General features: G+C 43.2%; 1 protein-coding gene across 3 annotated transcripts in view; it reads left to right on the top strand.

Moving 5' to 3' along the window:
- Nucleotides 1–20,430, top strand: part of IQCK (IQ motif containing K) — a 210,094-nt gene that overhangs the window by 70,017 nt on the left and 119,647 nt on the right. The gene's annotated exons all lie outside the window — the stretch shown is intronic.

Here is a 20,430-nt window from a genome sequence, read left to right as displayed (position 1 = left end):
AATCTATTAGCAACCCCCATAATGTGATGTATTTCAAATGTTGTCTCCTTAATAAATTCCCCTGTATTACAGATTAACAAAATATAGGGCTAGCTTCTGCCCTCAATAACACCTGGGTAATTCCATTTATGTCAATTGCCCAGAATTTGCATTTCTGAAGGGAACATTAGAATTTGATCCAGCATGTTTGCTAATCCATTTTAAATGACTTAAGCTGAGTGTTTGTGTTCTGGGCACATTTTTCAGTGTGTTAGCATTTATATTATCTCATCAAAGCATGGAAGCTTTTTACATGGCTAACTGCCATGGATATCAATGAGAGTTATGCATATATGTCTCCTGCTTATTGATGGAAAAACAAGGCCCTAAATTAGGATCATACTAGTCAGAGAGAGAAAACAGCTATTCAATTTATCAAGACCATCCTACTACATATTTATGATATAATCCCCTGAAACAGGACATATTTGATATTAAACTGATACTACACTTAGGGGCTTGTCTACACATTGTTACTCCTGAGGGAATTCTGTGCCAAAAAATTAAAAATTCAGTGCCAAAAAAAAATTAAAAATTTGTGTGCACAATATTTTAAAATTCTGCAAATTTTATTTGTCAATAAATAAATGTGACTCCAGCATGGCAGTGGGGAGCACAGGCCACTGGCTGCATTGAGGTGGGAGATCACCCTTAAGCTCCCACCTCCCCAAGTACAGGGACTCGGCAGTGAGGCTGCACAGTCTCGACCCTGACACAGTGCAAGGGCTGGGCCTGTCCCAGAAACTACCCCAGAAACACCCTGCTCCTTTGCGCCCGTGGCACCAGGTGTGGGTGAGCAGGCTCAGCCTGGCATGATCCAAGTGTGGAGGGGCTAAGTGTGGGGGGGATCCAGGTGTGGGGTGAGAGGTTTTTGTGTGGCACAATCTGGGTGCAAGAGGCTCAGTGGGAGATCTGGATGCACAGGGGCTCATTGGGGATTTGAGGTGCAGGGGCAATGGGACTCTGCAGGGGGTCCAGGTGAAGGTGGTTGGGGCTCAGTGGGCAGGAGGTCTAGGGAGATGGGGCTCGGCAGGCGGGGGGAGTCTTGGTGTGGGAGGTTTAGTGGAGGGGTTCAGGTATTGGGGGGTAGAGCATGTCAGTGTGAGGGTTCAATGGGCCTGCTTAATGGGGGAGCCCCAGCTGCTGCCATGGGGACGTCGCATACTAGGCTCCCCCTTCCCCCCCATGATTCCCCTATCCCCTTTTTTCCCCCGTCTCATCCACTTCCCTCACTGCCCCATGCCCTGTTCGCTCACTCCAGGGCTTCTGGAACAATTTTTATAGTGGGGGTGCTGAGAGCCATTGAACCAAATGGTAAACCCTGTATATAATGGAAACCTCCTCAAGCCAGGGAGTGTGGAAGCACACTCCCCCACCCCCCGCATCCCTAGTTCCAGCACTTATGCCTCACTCCCACATTCCCCTCCCCCTGCCCTATTCCACCCCCTTCCTACCCTACTGCCTCATCCCCCCTCCACCTCACTCCCCTTTCTCTCATTTCCCCCGCTGCCCCTTACCCAGCCCCACCGTGGGCACTCACTGTTGCACAGAAAACAGGAAGGCTCCCAGCACACAGAAGGGGGGGGCATGATGGGACCCAGGAGGCAGCATTCAGTTGCAGAATCAGCAAAGCTGAGATGCAGCGTCCTTCAGCTGGGCAATTCTGCACTTGCAGAAACAGGGGGGCAGGGGGATAGTGGAACGTAACCCCATGTGCCCCCCATACATCACCTCTGTTGGGGAGGAAATCCCACCAAAAAACTTTGCCCGTGGTTGTCCCTGGACCGCCCCCTCCCCAGCACGACTTCCCTGCCCTTTTCCAGCAGGGGAGCACAGGAATTCTGCCCGGGGCGGGTGTTTTCTGCATGCAGTCCCACAGAATTCCCCCAGGAGTAAAACACACAGCACTGCAATGGCACAGCTTCCCCGAATCAGCTGTGCCACCACAGTGCTCAGTGAAGACACTTCCTTCCTGCACCGACAGGAGAGCTTCTCCTGTCAGCCTGGGTACTCCACTTCCCCAAGAGGTGGTAGCTAGGTAGACAGGAGGAGCCCTCCCGCCCACATAGCACTGTCTATGCCAGGGGTGTGGTCTGTATAACTGCATTGCTCAGGGTGTGGCTTTTCCACTCACCTGAGTGACATAGTTATACCAACATAAGTCTGTAGTGTAGACAAAGCCTTAATCTTTCAAAGTTAATATACTGTAAAGATCAAAAGAGAAGGCTAGTATGTCAGTATCACAGCATGCTACCTTGTAACATACTCCTTTGCTTCCTAGGCCAGTGGGGACTGAGAATACAGAAAAAGAGTGTGATCAGCCCCTGGGGAGGAAATACTTTATGGTTCTCTTGGGAACCAGAGGTGAGCCCTCTGTCAGTTAGGAGTTCTGGTATTAATGGGCATGTTCAGCTGTCCTTTCAGGTCACTGTGAAATGAGGCCTTTGGAAAGGGGAGAATCTTAAGAATCACAGACGACCTTGCATCCTCAGTCAGCTGAATAAGAGAAAACTTCCAACACTATTGAAAATGTTCTACCCAACTGCCTTCCTAGCAATACATCATGACAACATTGTGTTAGGACCACATTTTCAAAAGCAACCCATAAAATTGTGCCCATTATTTGTCACCTTTTGATTTTCATGCATATAAAAACATGGAGTTGTGAATGCAGCCTGTGTTTGCACATGGAAATAGCATAGCTATGTATCTACCCAGTTTATATGCACAACCATAGGATGCATGCAGAAGTCAAAGTTTCAGGCATGCAAAATCTTAGAGATGAAAAAGTAGAGATGAAAATTTCAGAGGCCAAGATAGGACCCTTTGAAAATATTGACCTGAAGCAGTGGTACTAGAAGAATTTTTATAGTAGGGGTGGTGAGAGCCATTGAACCAAATTGTAAACCCTGTATATAATGGAAACCATTTCAAGCCAGGGGGTACAGCAGCACCTCTAGTTCCAGCACCCTATGACCTGAAGGGTTGTATACAATGAAAAGTAAGAGAAATGGACTGCGTGTTGTGGCAATTAGTTTCAATCAAAGAGCTGCTTTCATACTGAAGAAATGGAAACATTTCCGTTATCTATATTTAAACTAATTTGCGGTAGATATGGAGAGAAGATTTCCTTTGTACTCTGCCAATTTTTTCAGCAAGAAAAGTTTTCTCCTTTATCCTTTTATTACCTTCACCCATTTGTCCACGTATTGAATTCATTATATTTAGGTTAAGGAAATCACAGGCCAGGTCTATGCACAATAGTTGCACTGGTTTAACTAAAGTTGTGATTTTGCACTGATTTACTTAAACTGGTGCAACTTTGTGTGTGAACAGTCTTTTATCAATTGAAACCTGGCTTACATCAGTTTAGCTTGTCCAGGTTACTTAATTGCACCTCCAAGTACTTAACAGGGCCAATTAAACTAATATATCCATGTCCATGCACAAAGGTGCACTAGTTTAACTAAATCATTGCAACATCACCACTTAGTTAAACCAGTGAGCTTTGTGTGTAGACCAGGACACAGCATTTGTAGGAACAAAAACTTTGATAGCACAAATAAAGGATTACATTTCACAATAAGAATAAAACCTAACTTTAGTATGCTATAACTACATTTAAATTCATAATAAATGTTTATTGCTACATTACAATAAATATTCATTGAAATATTGTATTTTTCACCTTCTTATTTAGTTAGTGTTGCAAACAGTGTTGAAACTAATGATAAAGAAAATAGCTTTTAAAACTGCAAGCTGTAGAATAGCTTTTAGAAAATGCTAACTCAGGCAGTAATGTGATTCGGTTGACACTACTAGAATGATCAGCATACCTTCCATCAAAATATCTGCCAAATAATCTGTAGTGTGACCTAAAAATCAGTTTTGTTTTGTAGTATCTATCAGTACATGGAATATAAACTTGATTTCAGGAGTACCCATTGGACAAATATTTACATTTTTATGAAGCTATATTTATGTATTCTTGGCATCTGTCCCAATGAATGTATCAAAAAAGGAAGCACGAGTTATGAATTTAACTATTTGTATAATTTAACATAATTTAACATTTTAAAATGTGTTCTTATTTATTCTGTTTTCAAAGGAAATAGAGTTATGGAAATTAAAACAAGATTTCAGGGAAATCTTTTAAACCACATTAATTATTATTTGGCCAAACACTGAAGTTCTTTTTATTCAGTTCTTACTGGGGCAAAACTCCAGTGAGAGTTTGTCTGAATAAGGAAGGAGGCCTGGATCCACAAAGGGAATTAGGCATTGCAACACTGAGTGGTGTTGTACTTCTAGGCCCTAGAAAATCACTGGAACAACAATGAGATCCACAAAGCCTGGATTAAGCACTAGGCTCTGTATATAATGAATGAGGAGAGATAGGCACCTAACAATGGGATCCACAAAAGCCAGCATGCTAGCCAATGAGAGATGCCAATGAGAGGGGTGTGTCTTAAGCCTCACCCCTCTCTCTGAGTTTGGGTCCTAAGGGTTTGTCTACAAGATCGGCCCAGCTGTGCCTCTGTAGCACTTGAGTGTGGACACTACCTACACCAGGGGTTCTCAAACTGGGGATTGGGACCCCTCAGGGGTTCATGAGGTTATTACATGGGGGGTTGTAAGCTGTCAGCCTCCACCCCAAACCCCGCTTTCCCTCCAGCATTTATAATGGTGTTAAGTATATAAAAAAGTGTTTTTAATTTATAAGGGGGGTCGCACTTAGAGGCTTGCTTTGTGAAAGGGGTCACCAGTACAAAAGTTTGAGAACCGCTGACCTACACCAACAGGAGGGATTCCCCTGTCAGTATTGGTAATCCACCTCCCCGAGAGGCAGTAGCTAGGTTGACAGAATTCTACATGGGGCTTATGTCAGCTTAACTATGCTCTTCAGGGGTATGGATTTTTCACACCCCTGAGCGATGTAGTTATGATGACCTAATTACCCAGTGTAGATCAGGCTGCAGGGAGGTTCTTATCTACTTACACTCCGCAGCTGGACCTCTTGCAATCCCCATTCCTGGAATCAGGTGGCTTAGGCACCTAAATAGTTCTTATAGGAAACATTGGCAAATGAGGAGTAGGTGACACCTCCCTTATAACTTCTAGCCCAGTGGTTAGAATACTTACTTGGGATGTGGAAGAAGCAGGCTCAATTTCCCCCTCTGCTGAGGGGGGGAAGGATTTGAACAGTGATCTCCCACCTCTTGAGAGTGCCCTAACCACTGGGCTATGGGATAGTCTGATATGGGGCTCCTTCAGGCTCTCCTGTTGAAACTGTCACACTTTGGATAAATAGTTGAGGAGTGATTGGATCAGGGGGCTGGACCCTGGGTCTCTCACATCCCCAGTGAGCACCCTAACCCCCCGGCTAGGGAGTTCATCTCACTCTCTGGCCCAGTGACATTTAAGTATTTATCCAAAGTGGAACAGCTTCAATAAGTGAGATTGAGGGAGCCCAAATGAGACTATTTTGTAGCCCAAGTAATTAGGTCACTCCCCTGAGAGATGGGAGAAACCCCCTCTGTTCAAATCCTTTCTCCCCATCAAGCAGAAGAGGGAATTGGACCTGGCTCTCCCACCTCCCAGGTGAGTGCTCTAACCACAGGGTTAAAAGTTATAAGGGACATGGCTCCTCCTCTGGGTAGATTTTGAATGGGGCCCAGTTTGGTAGGTGATCAGAGCATGTCTACTGGATTGGGCCCTCAGACGAGATAGGCATGACCCCCACTATCTTCCCCTGGTTTGAGGAGTGCGCTGGGTCTTAGAGATGAAATAGGCATCTGATTGCCTAGAGTGAGGAAGTGGTGTGCATGGCCAGAGGCAGGAACTTTTACAGTAAAAATGTCGGCACCTAAGGAGTTGGACAGCAGCCGAGAGCAGGTTTTGTGGACCACAGCGATGCCTAAATCTGGAATTTAGGCAGGGGTGAAAGTAAAGCCAAAGACTTACCGGTATAGGGGCCGACTCCGGCCCCCGGAAAGGGCGGGGCTTCAGGCAGAAGGGGCAGAGCTGGGGGTCAGCATTCCCCAGCCAGCCCTTTTAAATTGCCAGCCAGGGACAGCTGCTCCTTTTGGTCGGCAGCCAGGAGGGGGGTGGCAAAAGGGGCAATGACATTAAAGTGCTGCTGCGGCAGCTCTTTAACGTCGCTGCCCCTTTTGCTCCCCCGTCGGCAGCCCTGCCAGTAGGGACCCAGCAGGGCCGACTGGGGGCGCAAAAAGGGCAGTGACTTAGTCAGCTTTTGACCAGTACCAGCCCATACCAGCTTACTTTCACCCCTGAATTTAGGGATCTGTATCTGGGGCTTAGGTGCTAGCCCTTGCCCTGAAGTCTATGGTAGCTTTTTCATTGGCTCCAGCGGGAGCAGAATCAATCCCTGAGAAAGGATTTCAGGTTTGTTTCTGGCTCCTCATGTACTGCAAGTTCCACCTCCAAATTCTTCTTCTTTATTGTAAAACCTCTGAATGGGCTTGCTCCAGCCTATCTCATGCCTTTGGGCTAAATTTAGAGGAAACTAAATTGGTATAATTTACCAATTCCCAGCCTTGGATTAAGGCAGTCTGCCCTCCCCCTCTTGGGCTCCATCCCAACACTGTCTACCCACACTTGGACTGTAGGTGGTATGTCCCATCCCATATATAGTGACTATCTGAGCTATCGTTTCAGGCTGTCTGCAGACTCAGGAAGTTGTCACTGCATCGGTTATACTCAGTTAATGTTTTCAAGCTTTACTTCACAACCGCAAGGGCTAGAAACTTGGGGGGGGGGGTAATTAAAGCTTAGATTCTGATGTAATCACTTGGTTCCTGGGGTAGGTGCTAGCTGGCTCCTTAATTCCCCACCCCATGGTTCTTCCTAGAGTGCTTATGTGTTAATCCAGCCCTGCCATCCCTTCTTTCATGTATGGTTTTACCAGGATAGAATTCCTCAACTCTCCCAGACTTACTTTTTTAGTTATATCTACTTTCACTCACACCCACTTCCCAATGGTAATTTACATCCCCTTACAAATGACCTCTGAAATTGACCCACTAAGTCTCAAGCAGTCAATGTGGATATAACTCACGTGCTGAGGAGCCAAAAGAGAGGAATGTAGCAATTACCAGGAGGGCATAAGGATGCAAATGTTAAAGTAAGCGTACTTTAACATATATGTCTGTCAAGGTTCCTCCCCCACTCTGAACTCTAGGGTACATGAAAAACCTCTTAAGCTTATCTTTACCAGCTTAGGTCAAAACTTCCCCAAGGTACAAAATATTCCACCCGTTGTCCTTGGACTGGCCGCTACCACCACCAAACTAATACTGGTTACTGGGGAAGAGCTGTTTGGACGCATCCTTCCCCCCAAAATACTTCCCAAAACCTTGCACCCCACTTCCTGGACAAGGTTTGGTAAAAAGCCTCACCAATTTGCCTAGGTGACTACAGACCCAGACCCTTGGATCTTAAGAACAATGAACAATCCTCCAAACACTTACACCCCCCCTTTCCTGGGAAATGTTGGATAAAAAGCCTCACCAATTTGCATAGGTGACCACAGACCCAAACCCTTGGATCTGAGAACAATGAAAAAGCATTCAGTTTCTTACAAGACGACTTTTAATAAAAATAGAAGTAAATAGAAATGAAGAAATCCCCCTTGTAAAGTCAGGATGGTAGATATCTTACAGGGTAATTAGATTCAAAAACATAGAGAACCCCCTAGGCAAAACCTTAAGTTACAAAAAAGATACACAGACAGAAATAGTTATTCTATTCAGCACAATTCTTTTCTCAGTCATTTAAAGAAATCATAATCTAACACATACCTAGCTAGATTACTTACTAAAAGTTCTAAGATTCTATCCCCAGCAGAAACCCAGCATATAGACAGACACACAGACCCTTTGTTTCTCTCCCTCCTCCCAGCTTTTGAAAGTATCTTGTCTCCTCATTGGTCATTTTGGTCAGGTGCCAGCGAGGTTACCTTTAGCTTCTTAACCCTTTACAGGTGAGAGGAGCTTTCCCCTGGCCAGGAGGGATTTCAAAGGGGTTTACCCTTCCCTTTATATTTATGACAATGTCCGTATACCTTACTCTCACACTTTTACTCACAGATTGCTAAATGGGTGCGAGTGAGTCTAATTTACACGTCACCTCTGAATTTTGCTCCTTGTTGCTGCCTGATCTGCTCCCTGTCAGCTCTACTGATCTAGTGCCAGCTTCTGATCTTTCATACAGTCTCTTTGCTTTGAGTCCAAAAGCTTTCTCTGCAGCTCCTACCATCTGGAACAATCATCCCATATTTCTCCACTGACTCTCCATCTATTTCAAATCTTATTAGAAAACATTTCTTTTCTTCCTTGTCTGTACCATTTTAATTTCTCTCTCTCTCGGTTTTATTTTGACTTTCTTTCTGTTTCTGTTGTTTAACTCTGCAAAGTGTTTTGGGATGCAGTTAGTATGAAAACATGGCATGAAAGTGACTGTAGAAAATAGAGTGGTGTTTCTCTGTACTGAGTATTATCCTGACAGGTGTATGCTGTACTTTCATGCTAGAGTGCCCTCACAATCCAAGGTAGGGACTTGAATAAACTTCAGTTGGTCTTTAATTTTGAGACACTATTTTCCTTCTAAAATGCTGGGTATAGAGAACTTCCCTAGTGGTCAAGAGGACAACCTGATAGTTCCTTCTGGAGAACAAAATGTCATCTTGTTAATGAAAATTACTGTAAATACTTTAATTTTGTACAACACCTAGCCCAATAGCACCCTGTCTCTAGGTCCTACAGTAATACAAATAATAACAAATTAGAGGGGCCACAGAGTTGCATTCAGGTCTGGATTAGGAGTAGACTAGGATACGAGTTTGAGTCTTGAGGGTGAATCAGGGGTAGGATTTGAAGTTAGATTAGAACTAGTCAACATTTTTCCATATCTGTTTTTGTGAAAAAATTTGGTTTCTCAAAAACCCAAAAATATTTCAGTTTTTTTAAATTTTGGAATGACAACCCCAAAAATTTCAAAGAAATGATTCAATATAAAATGAAAAAAAATGGTGAAAATTTTCAAAGGAAAAAGCCCTTTACTAACCAACTTTAGCTTCAACACCCCTGAAGTTTGGAGACGTGTTTTGGAGAGATTTTTGCTTACTTTCTATTTAGCAGAACATAAAAGTCTCCTGAGAGGATGGGACAGCAGCAGCTGGGCTTCTGCTTCATTTGAAAATATTGTCCCCCACTGACTTCATTACTCAGATAGCTAAAATTCTTTTAATTGGAGCCTCGTTAAACAAGTGTATTAAATCTATAGCTGCTTTCATGTTATCAGTGATTAAAACTGGCAGGATGTGACACAGAGACAGCATCATCCTTTGTGATTTCTTTTCTTTCCCAGCATGCCTTCATGGGGCTAGCCCTTTCCATTATGCCAGAGCTAAAAAGCTGTAGCCATAAGATAGCCATTTTAGAACTGGCTATGGTTTGCTGCATCTTCCTGTTTTCTACCTGGTAAGTGCTCTTAGCTCCTGTCATGTTTTATATTCCCAAGGGATAATGTTCTTTCATACAGGTCCTGAGATTGGGTTGAAGACCAGATTGTATTTTTAAAGCACAGATCTTCATTGCGGTGGTGCTCTGTACCCGTTTGAGTTCCACTGGCTGGTGCAGGGGAAGAGGTTGGGAGCGCAGTGACAGCAGCTGGGGCTGGCACCTATGCAGGAAGGTCCAAGAGATTAAGGTTCCTTAAGTGTACAAGAGGGGAACATATATGCCAGAGCTAGGAACAAGCTGATCCTGAGCCTCATAAAACCTGAGCAATGTACTAAGAAGGAGAAGCATAGCTGTGACAGTAAGCATAGCTGTAAGCAAAATTGGAAACAAACAAGTATGTGTTGTGCAGTGTAAGGATTTTAAAGACATTTGGTCTTTATTTTTGGAAATGTCTGAAGCCTTTATTCATCACTGGCATATGCAATATACCATGCTGACATTCTTGTCTGTTACGCTGGTTCTCTTTGTGCTGGTGTGCTTTTGGAAAAACAACTGGTTCTCTGTACCAGGTGTAGAGGTTTGCATCTTTCTTGTTTTTCCACTCACTCTCTTTCTTTCCTCCTCTCCTTGTTTTGTAAAGTATCACAAAAAAGCATTTTTCTTGTGGGAAAAAAGTTAGAAGAAATGATATATTTATTTCATCTGTGAACATTTTTGAACCAGCAGCTAAAACAAATTAATCAAATATGTTATCTGTGTGAGATAACTTTACATGATGAAGGTTCTCAATGTGTGATAAAGCAACCTGCACAGCAGGTAACTTTCTGCTTTCAAGACACAGAACAGAATGTTCCTTTATGTGCAATTTGGTTTCATGTGTATATTTCTTTGGAGAGTGCAGCTGCATTAATATCACCAGAAATACTTGCTTTCTTCTGCCTTGTTACTCTTCTGTATTGAGATATTTTAAATGAAATGTCTTAAGGCAACTATCAGGAAACAGAATAGGATACGCTGCAGTTTACCATCTCTCTCATGGTACTTCAGGGACGGGTGATTGTGATCTTAATTCATTAATGACCTGGAAGATGTAGTTAATAGCACAGCAATGAAATGCACAGGTGATATTAAATTGGCATGAACTGCAAACACCAATGGGAACAGACAAATAATACAAAGGGCCCTAGGGAGGTTAGAAACTTGGGCAGAAAATAATAAAATGAAATTATTGGGAAAATGCAAGCTACACCATTTGCTGGTGTTGGGAGACTAGGACTACAGATATTCCAGGAAAGGGAGAAACATTGAAAGTAGCTAACCTGAATGAACCCTAGTTTGGGGTGATAGGCAGCAAATTAGATGTTTGCACCAGGATGTGGCAACAGCAAAGATCAACGTAATTTGAATCTGCATTATGTCACAGACCAGAGAAATTACAGTCACTCTTTACACCGCTCTGGTGCAGCTGCACTGAATCATGAGGAGAGATTTGCAAAATGAAATATATCTGCAGATGCTAAGACAAGTAAGGAGGACATACATCTGCACATATTTGAAGGGTGTAAATACAAAGGATAGAGAAGGTTTGTTGAGTGTGGTACATGGGGGGGGAAGGTAAGAGAAATCAGTGAAATTAGGAAAGGGAAAATAATGTATGCTGAAAAAACTCCCAGACTCCAAAAGCTGTACATAAGTAGGAATATGAGCTTATACATGTGCCTAAATCGATCAGCATTAATGGAGCCATTTACACCATGTTTGCAGGATTGGATCATTACACTGGGGAATAGTGGAAGGGCGGCAGAGTTTGGGACACTTTTAACTAGACTGAATACATTAAAATGTACTGTAGATAACAGTCCTGCATTGGCAAAAGAAAGAGCCTGGATGACCCTTAATTTTTAAGATACAGTATTTACGGATAATCTGATTTCTAAACTTTTCCTAAAACAAAAGCTCTATATTCATAATTGTTTAAAATGGGCTTCATAAAAACAATTGTTTGCAATGAAAAAATAAGCAAAATTTGCAAGCTTTTACATTAGACCAAAAAAGCCTTACAAACCTTTTTGACACTAAAGAATAATCCAAGAACAAAGCAGTGTTGATAGCTGTGTATGTGGTGTTTACATCAAGCTAATTCAAAATGCTTGAGATGCTTAGAAAGTTTAATTTTGGCCGTAACAGCTGAGAATGTGTTAAAAGTCATAAGACTCCTGACGTGGAGTCTGCTGTGTCGGTCCACACCCCTGAGTCAGATGTCTTCGGAAAGCTAAAACCCTTGCAAGTTTACATTAGTCATGGCTGAAAAAATTAAAAGTGATAGTTTAGATAGATGACAGCTAGACATGTGATCCCCAGAGTTGTATAGAGTCTGGGTAATATTGCAACTACTAAATACACAAAGTAGCTTTCAGATACAAACATTCTATTTTCCCCCCAATGTCTTTGCTCGAGGCTACGTGTCATTCTGCAACCTTGGCAAGACAGTGTTCCTTGATGTCTTCTTAATGTTGACCTGCAAAGGGAAAAAAGAGCTTGTGCCTTTTTTGTGATGCAGAGAGAAGGCTGAAATAAATACAATTAAAAAAAAAGGTGGGGAGAGGGTGCTGGTGGCGGGGGAGTGTTCTCGTTTTTCACATCTGTTTTCTCTGGAAGACCAGTGACCAGAGAACTAGTGAAACTGCAACATGATGAAGCTACAAGAGGAACAGTTGAGAGGGAAAGATTTTTTTTGATCATTTCGAGGTTTTGTTTTAGTTCTTGGTTGTTAACCCCACTCCAACGTGTATAAACGCTTGGGGAAAAGGCTGAACACCCCTGCCTCTGCGGTTAAGGTGGGAGGGCTCACAATACCTATTTAATACCTCCAACAAAGCCTGCAAGAAAACCAGACTTGATATTTTAACAGTTAAAAAACAAGCAGGAAAATAAAATAAAACTCCCAGCACCGCCCTTTATGGCCACCTTCATAAATGATAAGGAAGCAAAACAGTGCAAATCATCAATTAAAAAAACCCAACCTTCAGTACTTTCCTGGACACCACAAACAGTAAATGGTTTTACAACACTGAATTGTGTTTTACAAAATGTAAACCAATTAAAAAAAACACAAAATCAAATATTTCCTTTTGATTCCGTAAATATTTGGAATATTCCAATGTGCATTTCCAGAACTCTTCTTAATGTGTTTGGCAGGATGTAAAATGTGGGTGGGAAGAAGGGGTAATGTAGTGATTATCAAATGCAGAGCTTTGGTACTGCTCATGCTTCGACAGGCTACAAACTACTGTAGAGCTTTGCCATGTTATTTATAGAGTAGCAGTGATGTGCATGGTACATTACAGAGAATACATATTGTTAGCTGCTAAATTCCACTTGGTGCTAGGGCCCACATTTTGCACTATGGTTAATGAGCAGTGGGTGATGCTTCTGCCTGCTCATGTATCTTGTGCCTGCTCATGTGTCTTGTGCCTGAGAGTATAAATAGGGACTGGAGAGGGTCTGGCATATTTTCTATGTAGTAGAAATTTCTGCAGTATGGTTGTCTCATAGGTGTAAATGCAGTTTCTGTGAAACCTCATCAGCAGACTTGGTAAAGGGACACTCCTGTTTTCTGCCCAAGTTGGCTCCCTTCCATTCTCTCCAGTTGCAGAAGTCTCCCCTTCACCCCTCTGCACCATTTATTGTAGTAGCACCTCTCCTCGCCCTTTCCAATTCTGTCCAGCTCTCCCTTGCTGGCCTGCATCCCTCCCTTTTCACCTCCCCTCCATTTCCAGACTCTCTCCTGTTTTTCCTTCCCCATTATATAGACACAACCCATCTGTATTGCTCAGGTGCTCTGATTGTCTTTGTTCTGGATTTTTCTTCTCTCTGTCCAGACTCTTCTTTGCCATAGTGACTAGATTTTCATCCTACCTGTTTAGGCTTATGTTAGTTTTCCAGAAACAAATCTATTCTCTTGCTGTGGGTTTCTTTCTGGGCAATATGGAGTGCTGATCTCAGGTCACAGATTCCTCTGTGAGAGGATAATAGGATGTGATTAGGATTTGTTACAGTCTCATCATTATGCATGCTTCGATTTGTTCCATTCTCTCTCACTTTAAGATGTTCATCTGGTCCTTTTCTTCCAACATTTTTATGGATGTGTTGCTGCTTATAGACTTTGAATTGTACAGATACTTGCATTTTGGAGAGTATGTTGGAAGAATGTTCCTGCTGTTTTTGTTAGATGCCAAATCTAAAATCAATGGTCCCTCTCCTAAAATAATCTCTGAAATGCACACATTAAAAAAGATTAAGAGAAACTCAGTGCTCCACATGGAAAAGTGACTCCAAAGTTACTGAGAATTGAGGGAAAGGTGCATGGTTTAGAGAAATTGTCTTAAGAAAACCTGAAAAAATCTGCTGTATGCCTCATATTTTACTGGTTTTTTTCAGGCAACATCAGTGGAGAACACTAGCCAGCTAATTCATATATCTCAAAATTTTCAGCCATTCCACCTCCACTGTCAGCTAGTTTCTATAGTAGGGTGTGTCTGTGTTTGTCTCTGTATCTATGTATCAGATCTGGGTCCCTTAAATAGTTGTAGGCTTGATCCTAGGTGGAGAAGTCAATTTCCCTTGAATTGTTTGTGTCGCTTAAAGGAATGAAGGCCCAGGGCAAGTGTGATGCATATGAATGGAATGGAATTCCAGAAAAATCATGAGTAAATCTAGTTGCCTTAAAGCAGACAGGGCTGAAAACTGCTTTTAAATAATGATTCTATCTTGAGAATGTCAGTGCAAATGGTGTGTGGAGTCCTGTGAGGTGCCAAGTACCCTCCACTCCCACTGCTGTCACTGGCCACTGAGGGTACTCAGCATCTAGCATTGTTGGTCAGTTAGCCTAAACCAGTTTCTATGTCTCCACACTACAGACTGTGTCAGCATCATTTATGTCGCTCAGGTGTGAAAAAAACACCCCCCTCAGCAACATGAGCCCTCATCAGCACAGTGCTATGTTGGCATGAGAAAATCTCCATCCGACATAGCTTTTTCCACTTGTGGAGGTGGTTTTATGCAGACGGGAGAGCTCTGTATGCATAGATATAAGACTAAACAGTCTTTAAGCCAAAGTATAAGCACTTTACAATCCTGCTACTCCTTTTACATGTTGTGTTGTGTTTATGTTGTGTTGGATCATCACCTTTGGAGTGCTCAACAGGAGGTGCTGCTTTGGATTCATAAATAAGTGGCATATCTGTGGGCCCAACTTCTGGCTTATAAAATGTTTCCTTCACAATATCAGTTTCCTGTCACTGTTGGTTGAGAATCTCTTGAAGTGAAAGGTTTTACCAGTAGTAGTCTAGCTGGAGACTTCTAAGATCAAGGAGCTAAAAAATAAACATTTAAAAAGTCACTGTCTCTTTAAAAACCAAGTCTTGTTCCAGCATGACTGCTAGCAACTCCAATTTCATGTTCAGGCTGCTTTGGCATTTCACTGGCATGCTAGGATGATATTCCGTTCTATATATATTTTATACTAAGCCCCTGCTAATAAGCTAGACAAAATAGCTTTTCTTTAATGGGACTTAATTTCCTTATAGTCTTATTGTTCCACAGTCTGTCAAATCTGTGGCATTTTTCATTATCACTTTCAAATGTTTCAGTTGCTAACTGTAATTCTCCTATTCCCTATGATTTAAAAAAAAAACACAACGGTATGGGTGCGCAAACCTTTTGTATTCCTAGGATATTGTCTAACGCTAGTTATACTGTGAAGCAGTGTATGAAGTAGTTGTTCGTTGTTTTGCTGAAACAACCAAATCTTCAATCAGAACATTTCAGTCTTGACTCGGAATTTGTGTGCTAGGATTGCCCATAAAAAATGACCTCCTTTGTCTCATATAAGTGGTAAAGATGTATGTACTTAATGCACAACTAAATAGGGCACAAATGTTACTATTATCCTGAAGTTGTAAGCATGCAGTTGTGAGTTTTGCAGCTACAAAACTCCACTGAGTGCTTTGAATTTCCCCCTTTGGCTTTACATGTTTCAGTGGGCACCTAACAAATTCAAAGTCAGTCCTTCCCTTGCCATCTGTGTGTAAGTATTGCAGCACATAGGTGGTACAGTATGTAAAATGACCCACAGTTCTAAGAACACAACAGTAGCCACACTTATACATAACCATGTTTTTTATGTAGCTCAGTACCAAGTAGTGCTAAACCTGCTCATTCAAAGCCTGCTCCTGCTCCCATCCAAGTCAACTGCAGAATTCCTAATTGACTTCCATTACTGGTGGAGCAGGATTGCATGAATTACAAAATGCCTTAGTACCATGGGGATTAAAGAGGTTCTGATGTATATTTTAAAATATGGGCCTTTATTAATCAGTAGAAGGATAGAAATCCAGTACTGACAACTCTAAAATGGCATAACAATTTAAAACTGTGTAACAAATGTGATTTTGAAATATGGAAGATATGAAACCCTGAAAAAATGGGAGTAATATTGAGAGGTATTATACCAGTGCTACCAACCCCAAACACTCAAAAATCATGAGTCAAGCCTTAAAAAATTGAGATTGTCTTAATTATGAGATTTTATTTTTAAGATTTGAGATTTTATTTGTCCTCTGGAGTCTGAGCCTTTAGATTACATTCATGTCACATTTTCAAGCTCTCCTTTTCAACCATGAAGGCTAGAAACTTACTTTAAAAAAAAAAAACCTAAGAGTCTCATTATTATTTATTATTTGTATTATGGTAGCCCCAGTCAGGGACTAGGAAACCATTATGTACAAACACAGAACAAAAAAGAGGATCCCTGTCTTTAGGAGTTGATGTTTAAGAAAAGCACCAAATATCATGAGATTCAGGATAAAAACCGTAAGTTGCAACATTGTGTAACAGAAGTAAGATTTCAATAGTGTTGATGTAACTACATTTCTTAAACTAGCTGCTGTTCCTTTCTGAGGCTGACTTTCACACCACCTGTGGCACTGAAGCCTTTTGGAGTTGTGTTACTGCCTTTAGTTGGAGCAGAATCTGCCCGTTCCATGCAGGGTCGGCTTTGTGGGTGGTACCTCAGACTTTTGCAATATATATTTAATTTTTTTAATTGCCTGTCTGAACCAGAGCTGGGCAACTCCATTTTCTCATTCCTTTTGTTTTTCCAGACATAATGAGTGACATCTGTGCACAGCCATCATAGCCACTACAGAACTGGCATTCTCTTGCAATTTACCCTGGGGAAATATGTCCAGAACTTCCCCCTTCCCTCCCCTGAAATTCCCCCCAAAAAACCTCTCCAGTGAGCAACCTGGTCTCTCCAACACAATAGAATTGCAGTTATGTCTGTGAACTAGGGTGCCCATATTTTCCTATGCTGAATACAGGACACCTGATAAAATTACGTTTTCAAGTGAGTTCAATGGCAATCAATCAGAACTATGCAGTACGAACGTTCAAATTAACATCAAGTTGACTAAGCCTCTGTTAAAAAGAAATACTGCATAGCAGGATTCTTTTTATTTACCTTCTTATCTTTAAGACTTTAGGGTTCACACCGGGAGGGTTGACACACACACTGGGCGTGAGGGAAGGGATGGGAGCTGCTTCCAGCCGCAGGGGGAGGGATGACCAAGCTGTTTTTTGCAGGCCTATTTGAGTCCGCGTCCCACCCGAGGTAAGCAGCTTGCTCTTTCCTGCCTCCAGTGTCAACACTTCTAGGCTATTGCTGGCTGCTGACATAACCCCGCTTCCAGGGCCGGCTCGAGGCACCAGCGTTCCAAGCTGGCGCTTGGGGCAGCAGTTAGAAAGGGGCAGCAGAGTTTCTGCCGTGGCGGCAATTCGGCGACGGCTCCTCTGTCCCGCCGGCCGCAGCTTCTCCCTTTTGCCGTCTGCGGTGGCAGTTTTTTTCACTGCTTGGGGCAGCTAAAACTGTAAAGCCAGCCCTGCCAGCTGCCTTCTGTCCTGTCCCCCCGCCCACTAAAGTGTGGGCAGGAAGGGGTTAAGCCCTAAGGATGTGTTGTGCACCAGGGCCCAGGGAACCTGACTGCAGGGGCTTCAACAGCAGCCTGGCCAAAGAGGTGGCTCAGCAGGGGAGGGTGCCTAGGGGACAGAGCAGCCCTGCGTTCCCTGGGGCGGGACCCAGGGTGGAGGGTGAAGATGGTGCTAAGCCTATGCCCCGGGGGCTGCTGTGGAGCCTGCACATTCAGGGCATGCACAGGCAGGAAATCGCTTCCTCCTCCCCCACCAGTGCAGGGCTTTGGCACATGCAGGTCTCAGCTCCTCCTGGCCAGCACCCTGAGCTGGAGAGCCTTGGGCTTTCCCAGGGTGCCTGCCCAACCAGAGGCAGTGGGGGAAGGAAGAAGACACGCCCTGTTGGGGGGGATATGGAGGCACAATGGGGCAGGAGGGGTAAAGGGGCAAAGCTGGGAGAGGACAGTGAGAGGGGAGCAGCCAGCCCTGGGAGCACATAAAGGGCTGATGGGTAAGCAACAGATGCGACGCATGGTGTGTGTGACCTGCTCACACACACCAGCCACTGCAGCTTGCAGCGCACAGCCAGTGCTGGCCGGAAATCAGATGGGGGGGCCCTGCTGGCTGAAAGCAGGCATGCAGCAGGGGCTGCACTGATGGACTAGCAGTAGGAGCGGCCAGCCCTGCATGCTGCATCTTTGCCCCGCCACCGGCCTTGAACATCCACCCCCCATTGTCAGCCACTGGACCCCACTCCTCACCGCTGTGGGGAGGGCAGCTGGCGAGCAGGGATCTGGCCAGCAGCAGGACCCACCAATAGTGCTGACAATAAGATAGAAAATACGGGACAATTTGCATGTTTTAAAGAAAAAGTCGGGATACCTGCAGGAGAGCTTAAATACGGGACTGTCCCTTTTAAAATAGGCCATCTGGTCACCCTGCTGTGAATGCTTTCCAGCATCATTACAGAGTGAAGCAGATGGACCAAATGGACTGTACAACTGAAGTACAATTTGTTTTTAAAACAATTTGTAAAAAAGCTAGAAAACCTATAAGGGGGCTAAACATGCTCCCACTGAATGGCAAGCCTCCCATTGACTTCTGTAGGAGCAGGATCCCGCACATGATTAGTATGCTTGTAAGCAGTTCATGTTCACATGATGTATTCCCTTTAAATATCTTGGTTGTCTGGGCACAATGGGCTGGATCCTCAGCTAGTGTGAATCGTCGTTGCTCCACTCCACTTGCTCTACAAGAGCGCTATGGTGATTTACACCAGCCAAGGAGCTGGCCTAGTATTTTCAAAATATTAATTGCTGTTAGTGCAGTTTGAGGACTAACTGCCTGAAAAATATATTTTTCCAAATTAAGTTTCCAGTGAAGAGAGATTTTTCCCGATCTTCCCATACATCTGAAACCCAAGGAAAGCTTCCTTTTTTGCCCATCTTAGAGGCAAGAGAATGTCTGAAGCTATTGAAATAACTCTTTGAAATCCAAATTCAGGTTGACAGCCTGTGCTGTGTATTTTAGTGTGATGAGCTTTGAAAATGTTATGCCTAAACAACATGGTCTATGATAGAACACTGGGCACCTCTAAAATGCCTGTTTCACTTTAATGTTGAACAATATGTGTAAGGTTCAGAGTCTTCGGAAACACTTGTAAAAAGTAACCTCATAGTATTCTGGGAATATTAAACAAACTAGCTGTCCATTAGTGAATATTCCATACATGGTGCAAAACTGTTACATTCATCATAGTAACTTGGAATACATTTTTAAGTAGTTTAATTTTTCTACTTAACATCCACTAAGCCAAGTGATTTAGTATCAAAAGGAGGTCTTGTACCAACCAGGCATTGCACATGTACCAACACTGTCTTTTCCATTGTGGGTCCTGTGGCATACCTTGCAATCTCAGCCATATTTGGGTTTCTTAGAAAACTTATTTTTGAGTTTAACACTACCAAGTGCTGAGTTTCCTCACCTCCAAAAGTTTTCTGCTATGTTTGCCCACAAGCTGAGATCTTCCAGGCTGGGGAAACTTAGTCAGGAAGTTTAAATTAGAACATGGACCCATTGTGCCCAGACCTATCTGTACAAGCAAGAGGTTGGGTTTTTTATTTGCACCTCTCACTGGCGTAGTTAAGCTATACTGGACCTGAATCTTAGTTAACTTCCCTTTCATGCATACTGGCTTTCCAACATAACTGTCCTCTGTCTGGAAGAGCTGACCTCTGCAGCCCCCTTCTGAAGTACAGGCAATAGATAGTATAAAAAGTTAAATAGTAAGTCTGTTAAGTTTTCTTTAAGAACAGCACAATATAGAACATTGGATATCACAGAACTTGGCTGATTGCTTGTCTCAGAGAAAAATATTACAATAATCTGCATTATACCGCTTAGAGCTTTGAAAAGGAGCTTTCACTAGAGGGTGGACCTTCTTACTATTATGTGTGTGGGGGGAGGGGTTGTTTGTTTACTGCAGCAAGCAACCCTGTGCTCGTTGTTTGGCTGATTTATTTTTTTTCCCCTCCAATTTGGCAGGCGGTTCTATATCACATGGATCACATTCTTGTTTGTACTGTGACACAGAGGAAACTATTCTTTATTGACCTTGCTGTTGGCCCTAGTGACTGAAAACAACAGATAAATTTGGTGAGCTGGAAGGCTTGATCTGTCATTAGCTTTTATTTAAAAATTCATCAAAGTCAAGAAACTCAAGAGTATGTCTACACTGCAATTAAAAACCTGCGGCTGGCCCGTGCCAGCTGAATCAGGCTTACCGGGTTCAGGCTAAGGGGCTGTTTAATTCAGACATTTTTGCTGAGGCCAGCGTTGGGACCCACCCACCCAACTCACAGGGTCCTGGAGACCAGGCTGCAACCTGAGCCCAAATGTCTATGCCACGGTTAAACAGCCCCTTAGCCCAAGCCTTGTAAGC

The sequence above is a fragment of the Lepidochelys kempii genome, chromosome 10 (genome assembly GCF_965140285.1).
Source record: "Lepidochelys kempii isolate rLepKem1 chromosome 10, rLepKem1.hap1, whole genome shotgun sequence".
Lineage (NCBI taxonomy): Eukaryota > Metazoa > Chordata > Testudines > Cheloniidae > Lepidochelys > Lepidochelys kempii.
The sequence above is the reverse complement of the archived record's forward strand: the minus strand, read 5'-3'. Positions and strand labels throughout refer to the sequence as shown.